Consider the following 16143-nt stretch of genomic DNA (forward strand, 5'->3'; position numbering starts at 1 on the left):
AGAGCTTAAGATAACTAGAAGGCCACTACGAGAGTGCATATACCTCCGCCTACTGTAAAATTCTCCTACATAAGATTTCTCCGGGAAAAAATATATATTTGTGTGTGTCTTAATGATGTGTGTGATTTATGCTAATTTCATTACAAGCATGTGTATGCGAATTTGGTGTAATGGTTAAGTAACCAGCGTTTCAACTAACAATAGTATCAGTTGACTAACAATAGGGAAGCAAAGCCAAAAGGGTGAATTTCAAAAGAAACAGTTTTTTTTAAACTACTCGTATAAAAAAACCTGTAAATTGAATCAAATTATGTTTTAAATTACAAATCAAAAAATTGTAACTCTTTCCTCTTGTACAAAAATGAAGTTTTTTGGACAAGTAGTTCTCGAGAAAATGCAATTTCAGTTTACTTGTTACTTTAAGACTGCTCACCGGCTTGTGAAAATTCTGTCCTTATTTTAACACTAGCAGGTCTGAAAATAATTCTAAAAGTGGTCCAGAATTGGGACCGTGGTCCGGATTTTCACCAAAATTGGGCAGTGTGCAAGAGGCCGACATGTATGGTAGTAATTTGGAGTCATTCGAATCAAAATTGTGAGCGCTAGAGTGATGACAAACAAACAAACACACAAACTAGCTTTCGCAATTGGCCTCCTAAACACCCTTGACCGATTTTAACCCGATCAAAGATCCGTATATGTCATAAACCTATTATTAAACATATTTCTCTACATTTCATTATAAATCAGGAGTATAATTTATATACTAAGAAATAAACCTGAACAAACAATACGGATAATAAAAAAAAATCTGATTTCGTTTCCCAAGGTGAGACTCGATCTTGGTACCTTGAATGCTGTAGACACCAGCACAGACCACCGAGCCATACACAACTAACTAACATTTGAAGAAAGATTCCTCTGTATTTACTATGCAGTAACCACTTTGGTGCAGATAGATTATTACATAACGTAATAAATTATAATTTTTTAATATGACGACATCTTTAAACATTTTAAAAAGTCTATACTTGTAACTTTAATATATGAACATTTTAGAGAAGAATGTTGATGTTTAGTTTGATATTTCGGCCCAAGAAAATGTCATGTCGAAATTAATTGTTTTAAATTTAGTATGCAATTAATGATGACTTAATCAACTTTTTGTCTCTTATTTTTATAATAAATCATAAATATGACACAGCGAAATAAAAAATAGGGTTCACCGAGGATTTTGACGATATATAATAATTTGAAAAATACGCATATTTTCATAATTGTTTAGCCTACACGTGCGTAGCCTGTCACTTTTGACGTTCTCGTATAACGCAATTTTGAGTTGAAAAATGAATAAAATGTAATGAAATTGTTGTAGAAAGGTTGTAAAACAGAAATCATGCAGAAAGGTTGCGCATCAACGTTTTATGCGCAGTTCGCACGCAAAAATATGCGCGCTCGTAGCAATTTTTACAATAACATACTCTAATTTCCTCAAAAATGAATTTTAAAAATTTTAAAAATGTTAAGCGCACGTACGCGTACGTTATATGCGCTACGCACGTAATTATAATATTGCCATACGATACACAACTGACTAAGTTTTAAAGATTTCCCCGTGTATTTACTATGCAGTAACCACTTTGGTGCAGATAGATTATTATATACCGCAATGAATCATATATTGATTTTTTTTTAAATTAGGCCTATTTATAATATACGGTAGGATTTTGGTAGCGCAAATACAATAGCCGGTATCATCACTGCACATCGAGCCATAAAAACAACCCCATCAAAGATCCGTATATGTCATAAACCTCCCTTGTTACATAAAAATATGGACATGATTTTTCTATATTTCATTATAAATCAGGCGTATAATTTATACACTAGATAAAATATAAAATTGAACAAACAATACGGATATAAAAAAAAAAATCTTATTTCGTTTTGTTTCCCAAGGTGAGACTCGATCCACGAGTGGTATAGACGCGATCATATACCACTTGATTGATTGAAATTTGACGAAAAGATATTCCGAGTATTTACTATGCAGTAACCACTTTGGTGCAATTATATTATTACATACCGCAATTAATCAGAATTTTTGGCTATGATGACATCTTTAAAAATGAAGCACTGTCAAAGTATATACTTTTAACTTTAATATATGAATATTTTAAAGAAGAATGTGAGACAAGAGACTGGGAAAAGGCTTGAGAGAGAAAAACGTGCAGTGTCTGAAAGACGTAAACAAGAGAATGGAAACCAGACTAAGGAAAGGGTTCAGAGAGACAAACGTGCAGTGTCTGAAAGACGTAAACATGAGACTGGGAAACAAACTAAGGAAAGGCTTCAGAGAGAAAAACGTGCAGTGTCTGAAAGACGTAAACATGAGAATGGAAACCAGACTAAGGAAAGGGTTCAGAGAGAAAAACGTGCAGTGTCTGAAAGACGTAAACATGAGACTGGGAAACAGACTAAGGAAAGACTTAATAGAGAACAAGGCCAACAGCCATAAGTCGCGTGCTAAGCATAGTGATACCAGACCGACCGACCGACCGACATAGTGAACTATAGAGTCGCGTCCACGCGACTAAAAACGTGCAGTGGCCGAAAGACGTAAACAAGAGACTGGGAAACAGACTAAGGAAAGGCTTGAGAGAGAAAAACGTGCAGTGTCTGAAAGAAAATGACACAATTTTCAATTCAATTCAATTTCAATTTATTTCCACAATATAATAAAATACATACATAAATGCAATGAAGTGATTATGTGGGGGAGGGTCATATAAGTCATAAAGACTTTAAATTTGACCCACTCTAAGATATAACATTATATACGAAAAAGAAAAAAAAACATAAACTAATAAAAAAAGAAAGAAAACAAAGCTACAATTCTATTTAAACCATATTATCCTATCTTAACTGGTCTTATAAAATATATATATTTAACGTTCATCATATCTAGAAAGTAAATAGTTCTTGTATACTAATTTAAATTTAGAAGTTGTAGATGCATTTTTAATATCTACATGGATTGAATTCCATAATTTAGCTCCTTGGTATTTAATAAAGTTTTTGATCAATTGTACATTTAGGTAAAAGATAATCATTTGCATTACGTGTATTATGACTATGTAGTTGACTATGTTTCATAAAGTAGTTATTAAATGATTTTGGGAATTTATTACTTTCGTATTTGTACATAAAAAAAAAAGATTGCAAACTATTGATATCAAATATATTTAATGTTTTAAATTTTAAAAAGAGTGGCTTGGTATGGGCTAGATAAGTTGATTTAGAACAAATACGAAGCGCTTTTTTTTGTAATTTAAAGAGATGGTCCAACTTTGTAGTTACCGTGGTAGTCCATGGGCATTGAAAATGTTTATTTGTAGTTCCCCATAACAAATTACAATATGACAAATATGGAAGAACCATGGTATTATATAATGAAAAAAGAATATTAGTTGGTAAAATATATTGAAGTTTTCTCATTACTCCTACTAGTAATTTTATTTAATTGCTGTTTCCAGTTAAATTGGGTGTCAATTGTGATTACAAGAAAATGTGTATGTTGTTTTTCTTTAATTAAGAGATTATCAATTTTTATTTTTAAATTATTATTATTCCCTCGGACGTGTCTTAGTATTAGTTTTATTAATATTCAGCGATAATTTATTAGTCTTAAACCAATCTGAGACACACAATAATTTCCTGTTAAGTGTTTCAAAAAGTGTATTAATATTTTTATGGGATAAAAAAATATTTGTATCATCAGCAAATAATATATAGTTTAATAACTCAGAAGAGTTTGGAATATGCAAATTAAGTACCATACGCGCTATGGATATGTTAATATTAGAATAGCATAGACATGCAATAGGCATAGCGCGCGTCAACAACGTTGATATTCATGGATGTTTTACAGTTTACAGATTAGGCATTTAAATAATGAAGAAATTAAAAAAACAAAATATGTGTAACATATAATGTAACTTCTATTAAATTGAAAGATGGCAATAGTATGATGTTTAGGCGAAAGTTCGAAGCTGTGATACGATTTCGCAAATTCAACTTTGAAAAAGATTCCATGAATTTTTATCGAGCAAAACTTATGTTGTATTTGCCATGGCGAGATGAAGAGACTGACTTGATCGGCAACTATCCGGATTTTGCATCTTATTATCATGCAGTTTATCATCGAGTTAGTGACAATGGAGCAAAATTCAATAAAATCTTGAGCTCAAAGGTCAAGCATTTCATGAGAATGCAGTGTATGGGCAAGATGTAAATGAGGGTGTTGAAGTTGAACGTGACATTGACCAAAAAGACTTAGATGCAAATGCTGCAATGCTTGAGGCACCAGGATGTGGTCCAACGTCAGATTTGGTTGCATGTTATCAAATTGAAACTGATAGAGAACTGCTTTCACCCAGTGATTACAGAAAAATGGTGCGCGGTTTGAATGAGAAGCAAAGACAAATTGTGTTTTATCATCGAAATTGGTGCAAACATACAGTTATAGCCATAAAAAACAAACAGAAAGTAACTCCGTACAGAATCTTTCTCAGTGGACCTGGTGGGGTAGGAAAAACTCACGTGATCAGACTGATTCATTCATACACCAGAAAGCTGCTTTCACGGATCATAAAGCCAAATGATCTGACAGTTCTTCTGACAGCACCAACAGGTGTGGCAGCTTTTAACGTGGCAGGTATGACAGTCCATTCTGCTTTGCTATTAAGAGTCAAGAAATATGGACAAGGAGGTGAACCACTAACGTTTGAGAAGTTAAACACCCTGCGATCTAGACTTGAGAACCTACAACTGGTTATCATTGATAAAGTTTCAATAATTGGTTCCGATTTGCTGCTCAACATTCACAAGCGATTAGAGGAAATTAAAGGTCAGTCTGGTGACGATATTTTGTTTGGCAACGTTTGTATTCTTGCTGTAGGAGACCTTTACCAGTTACCGCCTGTGAAACAGTCACACATTTATGCTCCAGTACATGATAGAATGGAGAGACTCAATGGTTCACTGTGGAAAGACCACTTTCAACTACATGAGTTGGATGAAGTTATGCGACAGAAAGAAACAATTTGCCCAAATGCTCTGTCGAATCAGAGTTGGCAAACAAACTGACGATGATATTGAAGTGCTGAAATCCCGAGTGATATCTGCAGAAGACAACTATCCGGAAGATGCCCTGCATGTTTATGCTCTAAATCGTGATGTTGATGAAAGAAATGAGAGAAAACTGGAATGTCTTGCACCGCTTGAAGAACAACGAATTCGTATCGTCGCGTCGGATGACAAATGTGACAGCACAGGTCTGGTGAATTTACAGAATATTGCATCTTCTAAAGAATGTTCCGAGACAGCGGGATTGCACCGTGTTGGTTCTATCTGAAGGAGCACGAGTCATGCTGACATATAAAGCAGATGGCTTGGTAAATGGCGTCAATGGAACGGTTACTTCAGTTGTAAAAACCGACAAAGCGAAGGTACTTACTGTTCTTGTTTGCTTTGATAATGAGCAAGTTGGACTAAAGGCGAGATCTGCAAGTCAATTGAAAGACATATACCCACTTGCAGTTCCAATTAGGCGTCATGAAGGTAAATTTGACAAAGGTGGAAAAAAAGGTACACAAATTGTCCGGAGGCAGTTTCCTTTGACGTTAGCGTGGGCTGTGACAATTTCATTGACTCACTGTTGCTTTCAATAGATTGATCAAAATGAACGAGGATCTTCTAAAACAAATAGAAGCTGCGTCTATAACGGCATCGCTCTATTTCGATTGTTTTCAAGTCAAAATTACGGACAGGATGTAAAGAAATACAGCAGAAAGAACAGGGAAAGTGATTGAGCAGACTTTGTCCGACTGTGCTTCGAGAATAAAATCTCAAGCTGTCGAAATTGAGGGCCTAAAGAGGCATCTTTGAATTCAAACAGCCGAATCAAAAAAACGAAAATTTGCTCAAGAAAACCAAGCTTCGACTCGAGCAGTAAAACAACTGTAGAACATAAATGTGAAATTAGTGTGGGTCTCTCCGGAGCCACCTTTTTAAAACCAAGTGAGAGTGATGAGGATTTGCTGTTGGCGTTAGATTCACCATTAATTCCAAAAGAGGAAGGAGGATAACAAAATAAGTATCTTTGTCAAGTTCACCAAGCTTCTGGCCATCACGCAAATGTGTTTCCACCAACATTGAATGCTGCATCTACCTGCATGTCCTTTACATGCTCTAGGTATGACCCGATGTTCAAAAACTTGATCACCAGTCTGTAATGTCAAATAAAACCGAAGTTTTTGCGAATTATGTGTTTTGACCTTATTGTATTGTAGTAATTTGGAGTCATTCGAATCAAATTTCTGAGCGCTAGAGTGATGACAAGCAAACACACACACAAACCGAACAATAGAACAGCAACGCGAAAAACAAACGGGAGAATTTGAAAAGAAATAGGTTTTTTACTACTCGCACCAAAAACCTTGTATAATAAATCTAATTATGGTTTAAAATTCACAAATAACAAATTATAACGCTTTCCTCTTGTACAAAAATGAAGTTTTTTTGACGTAATTGAACATTTTATGTTTATTAACATACTGTGAAAAAATGGCCTGTTGGAAATTTGTCTGGTTTTTTCTTTCTGTACTTAAACATTTAAATAAAAGTATGTTATTAATATATTTTAGTATTTATTAGTAATGCTGTAAATGTAAAGGGTGTAACCAACTAACTGCTTCTACATTTAGGAAGAAACTTTTTTTTATTCTCTTTTGTGGCGTAAACACCACTTTTATTCACATTCATATTATCTTTCATGTCATCACATAAAATCACAATTATTTATCACATTTTTTCTTAATGTCATCACAATTTGATAAACTTCATCAATAACATTTTTAAATCTTTGTATTCCATTAATTCCCTTATATTTTGCTGTAATAGGACCCACACTTTTTAGGAATTTAAAAAAGTTAATACAAAGACGTTTGGTCTAAATAACCTTGATGTTTATGCTCTTCAAAGTAGGCTACTGTGTATTGTACGAATTTATTATGAATTACTTCGTTACTGTTACTATTTTAAACAATGTTTTCCAGAATTGAGTATTATTAACATTATTAAACAGTTTTAAGAATCACAATTTATATACAAAATTGAAATTATCCTTGTGGTTATTGCTATTCGTTCACACACTGGTGACGGTAAATCAATCAAATATATCGGTAACTAGATATGATATTAAATTATTTTTTCCTAAATCATTTACACAATGTACGTATATCGAGTAAAAAATATTGGCACGTCGCGAGCCGCATAAGGCGAGTCGTGAAGACGAAATATTGAAGGGTGATTTTCAGGTGTGAAAGACACTGAGGCGTAACTACAGTTATTTTAATATTGCGATAGTGGAACTGAACAATGCTTATAATAAACATGTTAATATACTGAGGAGTGAATGCTTTTACTAATTTCCTAGAGATCGGTATTGATTTTGTCTTTTTATTTTTTTATTTCCACTTTAGTTAGAGAGGGTAACCCTTCTAGCTGAACCCACAGGCAAGCTGGTATCAAGGCCCTCTAAAATATAATTATTATACTTAACTAAGTTAAACTCTTTACAATAATATAACATTCAATTAAATAAAATACGATAGAATATACAGTATTTTTAAAACTTTTAAAGTATTGGATTTGTTCATGCGTTTATTTATGAATCAGCAAAGAATGTTATCCCAATAATTAATGTTTAATAGAATAATAATTAGTGTGTTAATGTATAATTTTGTTATTCTTACTGTTTATTTAGGTGTTATAGTCAAGTGTACGTATTTTTATATATTTGAATAATACAGGTTATGTTTGTAGTCAACAATATATATGACAAACATTAGTTCCAGTGACAACACACATTTAATTTTAGAATAAGATATTCAGAATGTCGGATTAACTCAACCTGGCACTATCGATTATGACATTAGCAGATTAACACTGTATTGGTCTGATTTCAGCAAGGACACCATTGAACGGTTTCCCTTGTCACTAACCAACATGAAGTGTTTGTATCTTTGGGACCAACTGCTCGTAATAATCTATTCATTTTTACATGTTTTATTAGGAAAAATAAGCATCATGATATTTTCTAGAGCGTTTGTTTGAATTTCATTAACTTTTAATTGAAAATGTATGCAAAAGAAATGTATTTTTATGTTAATTTATTTGTTAAGAATAGGCCTATTATTTGGTAGCAAGTGTATAATTTTACTAGCTTCATCATGTAGTGATCAGTCACCTTTAATTTCGACAATGCAAAAGTAGGTTAACTTCACCAATTCAATTCACAATTTCTAGAACTCTGGCCATTCACTGATCCCCATCTCTTCTATTAAATGATCTTGGATTCGTCACTGTATTGTTTATAAACCATAGAGAGGACACAAGCAATATCGAAGCTTGTATAATTGTTTCTAAGAATAAGTTTGTTTTTTCAATTGGCAGTGGCAAGGGTCGGAGACTAATAGAACCAAGTCAATGTCAACTAATATAAAAAAGCAATGCTTGGATTGATTGTGTTCACTGTAAATGATTATGTCTATTCCTTTTTTCGAAAGAGGAGTCAGGAATCAATCCTGCTGATCAAATCCTGGTGGTCACATATAGAGATAATCAAAACTTTTTTGCAGAACTAGGCAATGACCAAACTCTTCACAGAATAGTGTCTGGAAGAGAAATCATCTCATTTAGAATCATTTTAATGATAGCAATGCATATGCCCTGTTGGTGCACAGGTTAGTGTTCGGATAGTCATGGACATGGGTTCCAGATTTATCTATTCACTATAGGTTGGTATGTACATATTCTGAATACTACTATGTTCTGATTGCAATAGGGATGAAAAAAGTGATAACCAATAATATAGTAAGATTTGTTAGACGTTAAAGACCAATCGAAACAATCCGTAAACTTTAAAAAACTACCAAATCTAGACAAAAACCACATAATTGCATTTTGTTTACCAGTTAAGGTGCACAGACTGGCTAGTACATAACTAGGTATTCTCAGTTATCCGAGTATTATCTAGACAAATAAAAACCAAAAGTATATATAGCCAACATAAAGAAGCAGATCAAATCGGATAGTTTATTGCCTCAAAATGAATATTGCGTATTATTCTGAAAATAATTAACTACAAATAACGAGAAAAAAAGTCATCGTGAATCAACGTTTAGCTTAATCATCCACTATTACGATGTAATTCATAATGTTAAACAAATGTTGTTATTGCAGATTGATTCCGTTGTTATAGTAGCTATGACAGACGAAGACCTCTCTAAATTCATTCTTCTCCTTGGGGATAGAATTGCTGTGCGTGAATTTTGCAGACAAAAAACGCAATAGTAAAAGTAAAAAAGCAAAAAAAAAAAAAAAAGTTTTGCAGAAGCTTAAAAAAATTGAACAAGAGAAGCGAAAAGGACGATGATGATGAGGAGGAGGAGTTAGGCAACTTCCTCGACACACGCCCAAGCACTCTGATGGGAAACAAAAATTCCCCAAAAAACAAATCGGAAGATAGACATAGGGTGGTCAGACTAAACAGAAAGGAGGAGGCACAAGGCAGCTGACAATGCCAAAGTCTACTGGCTATAATGAGTTACTGAAGATCACCAATAACCTATTCTTTAAAGACGGATTATCATCCAAAGGAAAACTAAGAGATTTAAACTGCAAGATGTGTGACTTCAGACAACATCCGTTGAAGAAAGATATGAATGTTGGGCAACTATATTCTGAATGTAAATAGCGGTTCTTCGGTTCTACCTTCAAACGACTCTACTTGGCAAAAAAAGATGTTGTTCGTAAACGAAAGAGAAGTGGTGAATCATCTGATGGCGACCGGGATGATTTACCGTCGGTTGAAATAACAACTAACCCAACAGAGTGCATAATTAATGTATTAGTGAATTCATTCATACTGTTCGCAGATCTGATTTTGGGCAAGTATATGGACTGATCTGACTATAGAACAAGTAATGATGAGATCCATAAAGAGCAGAGGAGGACTGACAAGAGGCAGAAGCATGACTGAAACTGTTCACTTTCAATGGATATATAGCATGCACAAATGTGCTGGAGTGCATGATGCGATAACAACAATGACCAAATTGAAGCACAGGACAAGTGAGCAACATATGAGTACTTCAAAACGAAATCGGGATTACAAAGTTTCTTTGAGGACATTTTTCTGTAAAGTAAAGGTAGATTGTTCCACGGTTTTGCGCCTCTAAATGTAACATCAAATTGACCAAATGAAGTACGAAATCGTGGTATAATTAAATTTAATTATTTTCAAGCCTTGTATTTTTCATATGCGCTACATAATTAAAGTACAAATTGATTGGGTGAGGCAACCTAAAATATAATAAATCAGATACAAATTTTAAAACATGAAGGTCATATAACTTAAAGATATCCAAAATACGAAGTGAATGAGCTCTATTGTCAGAGAAAGTAACACAACATACATACATTTGAATAAGAAATAATTGATTGAAGTAAGAAGAATATGTGCTACCCCAGACCTCAATGCCATAAAAAGAGTAGTGGATTAATAAATGAGATTATAATTATATATCAGATGAAGGTAAATGACTTGACCAATAACAAGGGTGTGCCAATATACCAGTTCAACGGTGTACCGAAACAAGGACTGGCTTCAATCACATTGAAACCTCTTCTTATTTACAAACTCCGTATACATTACCGCCAGAACTTTATTCTAACTTACTCTGGCATTCTGGATGGATGTTCACCAACGCAACAAAGCCGAGGTTTTATGCAATGTTTTCTACAAATTCAACGGCAAAATCCGAGATGTTGCCAATTATTGATTTAAATCCCACAGATGAAACGTGCATATATGCTATACATTGAAAAGCAAGCACGGGCATTAACCCATAGACCCCATGTATAACGTTCGACCAACCACTGTGGCTTAAAGCTGTCGACATCATTCAGTCTAAATCTATGAAAATAGTTTGTGGTTGGGAGGTTTTCAACCTCATGATGAGCTTGTTGGGATCAATTGGAGCAATGGTGAAGGGCTCGAGCTTAGAAGAAGCTATGGAAGAGGTATATGGCTCTAATGCTGTTGTTCACATAATGTTTCTTGGTGGAAAATATTTTACCACATTAAAAGCTACAATCCAAGCATTAACCATTACAGAAAGAAGCATGCACTATTAAGGAAGTATCTACCTTCACAGCTTTTGGCAATGGAAACATTTAAGGATTTTAAGAATCATGGCATGTGTAAATATAAAAGATATAGAAGATTCATCAAGGAACTATATATCAGCTTTGTTAAAATTAGGATCCGAAGAGTGTCGTCAATTTATAGAGCACACAAAAATCAATGAACACAATTCTGACGATGATTACCAACAACATTGCAATATCTGCCAGGAACATGACACCCATTATAAAAAACGCAGACATTTCTATAAATCTCTACCAACAAGACAGAGACAGGCCAAAAGATGATGACAATGATGTAATATGTCTGGACATGCAGAAAATAATTATGTTGCCAAGAATTCCAGGATGTAAACACGTTCATGTCTGCTGACGCATTCCATCATCAAATTAAGTTGGGAATGAAAAAGTCCAATATTTCTTTAAGATTGTTAATAATGCAGGAAAAGCAGTTAGGATGACTTATACCGAATTCTTCACATACAAAAGTGAAAAGGGATCGAGTAATTCGTTAGTGACACCAAAATTTTATGATGTGTTAAAGAAGTACAATTTAAAATAGGTGAAACAAAATTATATCAGAAGTACTTTCTGGTGAAGCACATGAAACAGAAGATGATGGTTACATTATCTGCCTGTATTACCCAAGATCTTACACCAAAGCATTTAGGGATCGGATTAGCTATCCATCAAGCAACAAGATCTAGACGACTAGCCAACCTTATTCACAGTGATGGGCACTGTACAAGCTACGACACTGCATTAGCACAGCATGCAATTGAAATTCCGCCGATAGCATTGACAACATTGAAAAAGACCCTTGAAGGTAAAGGAACATTTCATGCTACACAAATGGTAGTATTTCAAAGAGGTGTTTTAAGCAAGCATCACGATGATATAGCTATTGCCAAAGACACTTCCTTTAACGCACTTGATGAACTTACCGAAATTGACCCTGCCCCTTTTTCATCGTGGCGGTCAGACAAAAAAGTGGAACTTGATTAGTTTTAATCCAAACATGAAAGACATAGTTTGGATTCTTGCAAAGTTACACGACCATGAACAAAAAGTTCCTTCATGGACAAGATTTAATCAGTTAACAATTAAAGACGAGCATGAAATAATTACAACTGGCTATCTACCTATCATCAATGAGATACACTTTGGACAGTCATTTTACGGTGTTTGCAACTCTCTCATGTAGTGAATCATGGACAGTCAACACCTGACCTTAGATTACCAGATGTAGGCTAAAGAACTACAATGGGAAAACCGAGAGACTTGTAAAGGACTATTTCTACGTCTTGGAAGCTTCCATATTGCTAAGAATTTTATTAGCGTTATTGGAAAGCACTTTGTTGACTCTGGCTGAAAGTTCAATATTTGGGGAGAACACTGCTCAACAACATGATGGCGAAGAACAGAGCAATAAGACACACAAATTGACCTACGAGGCCTTATGGAAACTTCTTTGGGCACAATCCTATAAATGAGGAAAATCACAAGGTTTAACATGAGTTGGCTATCCATCTTAAAACATACATTACCAATTCAAACACACAAGAAACTATCCAGATAGTGCAAGACCTCGAGAAAGAATTCGATGAGGGCAATATCCATAATCTGCATATCAAGTTCAACAAAACCCTGCCTCCAACAAGCACATATTGGTTCCAATACATTTCATGCTACACAAATAGTAGTATTTCAAAGAGGTCATCACGATGACACTTCTTTTAACACACCTGATGAACTTACCAAAATTGACCCTGCCTCTTTTCATCGTGGCGGTGCAAGTCCACTGTTAGACAAAAAGGTGGAACTTCATTAGTTTGAACCCAAAAATTCTTGCAAAGTTACACGACCATGAACAAAAAGTTCCTCCCTCCAACGAGCACATATTTGTTTCAATACATGGACATGGTATCTGTCCTGTTGCAATTTATCCGTGCAGAAAGAACAGGGAACTGGAAGATGAATCTCTCTGCATTTGATAGAATGCTTCCATGGTTTGCAGTTTATGATCATGTAAACTATGTACAATGGGGCACTGCATATGCTCATCTGCTTGATAAGACAAATCCAGATGTATATCAGCAATTTATTAATGGCAATGTTATGGTCAAAACCTCATATAATAGCAATGCCCTTAAGGTAGACTTAAAAAATGACCTTGTTTTTCAACGAAGTATAAATAACTTTTTACCAACAGCAACTATGAGTCCAAGCTCCATTCAAAGGTGCCAAGTTGAATATTAATCCAGAGTCTTATTGTTTTGAAAAGGCTAAATTTGACAGCGTCGTAAGAAGAATTAAAACTACGCCTGACGCCAATGTTAGAAGGAACAGTTGGTTTATTCCCATTCACATTTTCTTATCAAAGAAATGTTAACTCCAAAGGTAACTCTCGTTTTCATCTGCCGATACCCACATCCCCGAACAATGCCTTAAGAAAAGTCCGGGAGTCAGCGCCCAATCCGGGCGCCGAAACAGTTTCCAAGCAAGCACGACTTCCAACGCCGGTAATAAATGAATTCAAAGGCGATTGAGACTAATACCCAATGGGTAAAACCGCTATTAGAGTCTACAGGAGGCTGGTTGCTAGGCGCGACTATTCAGCGTATCTCCGTGTGGCGACAGAGACATTCTGAACCTTTTATTGATCTTTAAGATCTTCGAGATGCTATCAATGGAGTGCGTCTTTGATCCGACAAGATCAAAGAGAACAAATTGAACAAGGTAAAATACTAAACAGCTCAAAGTATACACTCGGAAGAAAAGGATCTAGTGGGTACAGCCACCAAGGCCGATCTTACCAGGACAAACATAATATCCGATATGAACAAGAAAACAAACTTGAGCGTCTATGACAGATTAAACTTGGCAAATCTAAAAACTTAGAAAACCATTTCCAAAAACTGCACAACCAAAAACAATAGTTCGATTTGGTACCAGATTGCTCTCGTTCTTATCAAATCGGGGAAATACAATTCTACATAAACGATTGGGTCAAAATTCTATGGATACGACAAACAGTTTACAGGATCGAAGTCTATCGTTATGTAAAATCAGACCGCTTCAAGATGGAATCAGTCAGTTAATCAAGTTCAGTTAATAAGTACACGTAACCATCGTTTTAAAAGACGCACAGGCAAATAAAGTGTATCCGTCTTTTTGTCCTATCATTCGGTTTATCGACAGCCCCTCGTGTATTTACAAAACTAATGAAACCAGTCGTGGCTCGTCGTTCCAAGAGAAACCTTGATTCTCACTGAAAGTAGAAGATCGGTTCGAGCTGACAAAATCTAATCATGCATGCTTTTCCTGCCTCAAGATAGAAGGACGCAACCATCGGCTGAGTAATTGCTCAAGAAAAAAGGTTTGTGGAGAAAAGATGGGCGAGAACAACTATAACAGGTATCACCACAAACTTCTTCATTTAACCAAGAAAGCTGGTGTCGGTCATGTGAGTGTTATTGGTGTGCGTTTTCGACGTAGAAGTGATTGGGAAAAATGGGAGTCATTTGGCAAACGTTATGTTGGATCTTGGGTCACAGGGAACTTTTGTGAGAACGGATTTTGCCAACAAATTGGGGATTGGTGGAAAGCGTTTGGCTGCAGCGATAACCAAAGTAGGAGGCGTGGAAGAAATCTTCGAGTCACGGTTGTGTGAAATAAAGTTGCAGGGAATGGATTCGTCTGTTCACAACATCAAAGCCTTAGAAATGCCGACCATCAATGATGTGAATAGTGTCAACATAAACAAATTAGAGAAATGTTTTGATATGAAGAATACTCTGAGACGAGGTGGGCCGATAGACATATTAATTGGAGTGGATCATGCCTATTTGATGACCGGAGAAACTAAGAAGACTAATGGCCTAGTGGCATTGAAGACACCATTGGGATGGGCTGTATTTGGTGGTAACCAGAAGGATGCAAGGTTTAACCAGGTTATGAATATGAAAGTAGTAAAATCAGTCATTCTAGACAACTTTTGGTCCGTTGAAGTGATGGGTGTCAATGTGGGAAATTGTGAGTGTAAGGAAAGGCTTAGCACAATAGAAGACATGGAAGGGAAACTAGTTGAAGACTCGCGTTCTAAAATTGGCAATCAGTGGTTGATTCCATATCCATGGGCGAAATATCCAGTTCAACTTCCCAACAACAGAGGCCAAGCGATTAAAATGCTAAATGGTTTAGAGAAAAGGTTAAAGAAAAATAAGGAACATGGTGCGGCTTACCAGAAGCATCACGTCACCAAATTGCTGATCAGAAGAGTGGATGCTAATGTTTTTAATAACAGTGCAGGACCCAATCAAGTTTTCGCGTACTTAGAAAAGTACTGGATCCTAAAGGGAAGAAGCCAAATCAAGTCTGAATTAAGTAAATGCATTAAATGTCAGAAATGGAGGAAGGGACCAAAATCCCCCTAAGATGGCAGAACTTCCAGAAGCTAGACTAAGAAATGGTAAACCGCCATTTTTTTTTACTGGTATGGACTGTTGGGGTCCTATGATGGTGAAGGTTAGAAGATCTCAAGAAAAACGATGAGGACTAGCTTTTAAGTGTATGACGACTAAGGCAGTTCATTTGGAGATTCTTCATAACATGAATACAGATGCTTTTATCATGGCGTTTAGACGCGTGTCGAGCAAAGGAGTCCCGAAGGAATTGCACTCCGATTGTGGAACGAACTTCAGGGGAGCGGAAAGAGAATTGCATGAGTGCTTCAAGGCTATGAGCTCAGCTTTGCAAGAGAAACTAGCACAACAACAAGTGGAGTTTAAATTTAACCCTCCCAACGCACCACACTTCGGAGGCATCTGGGAAAGAGATGTTAAGTCTGTGAAGAATGCCATTAAGTGTTCC

Source organism: Antedon bifida, chromosome 9 (genome assembly GCF_963402885.1).
Source record: "Antedon bifida chromosome 9, ecAntBifi1.1, whole genome shotgun sequence".
Classification (NCBI taxonomy): Eukaryota; Metazoa; Echinodermata; class Crinoidea; order Comatulida; family Antedonidae; genus Antedon; species Antedon bifida.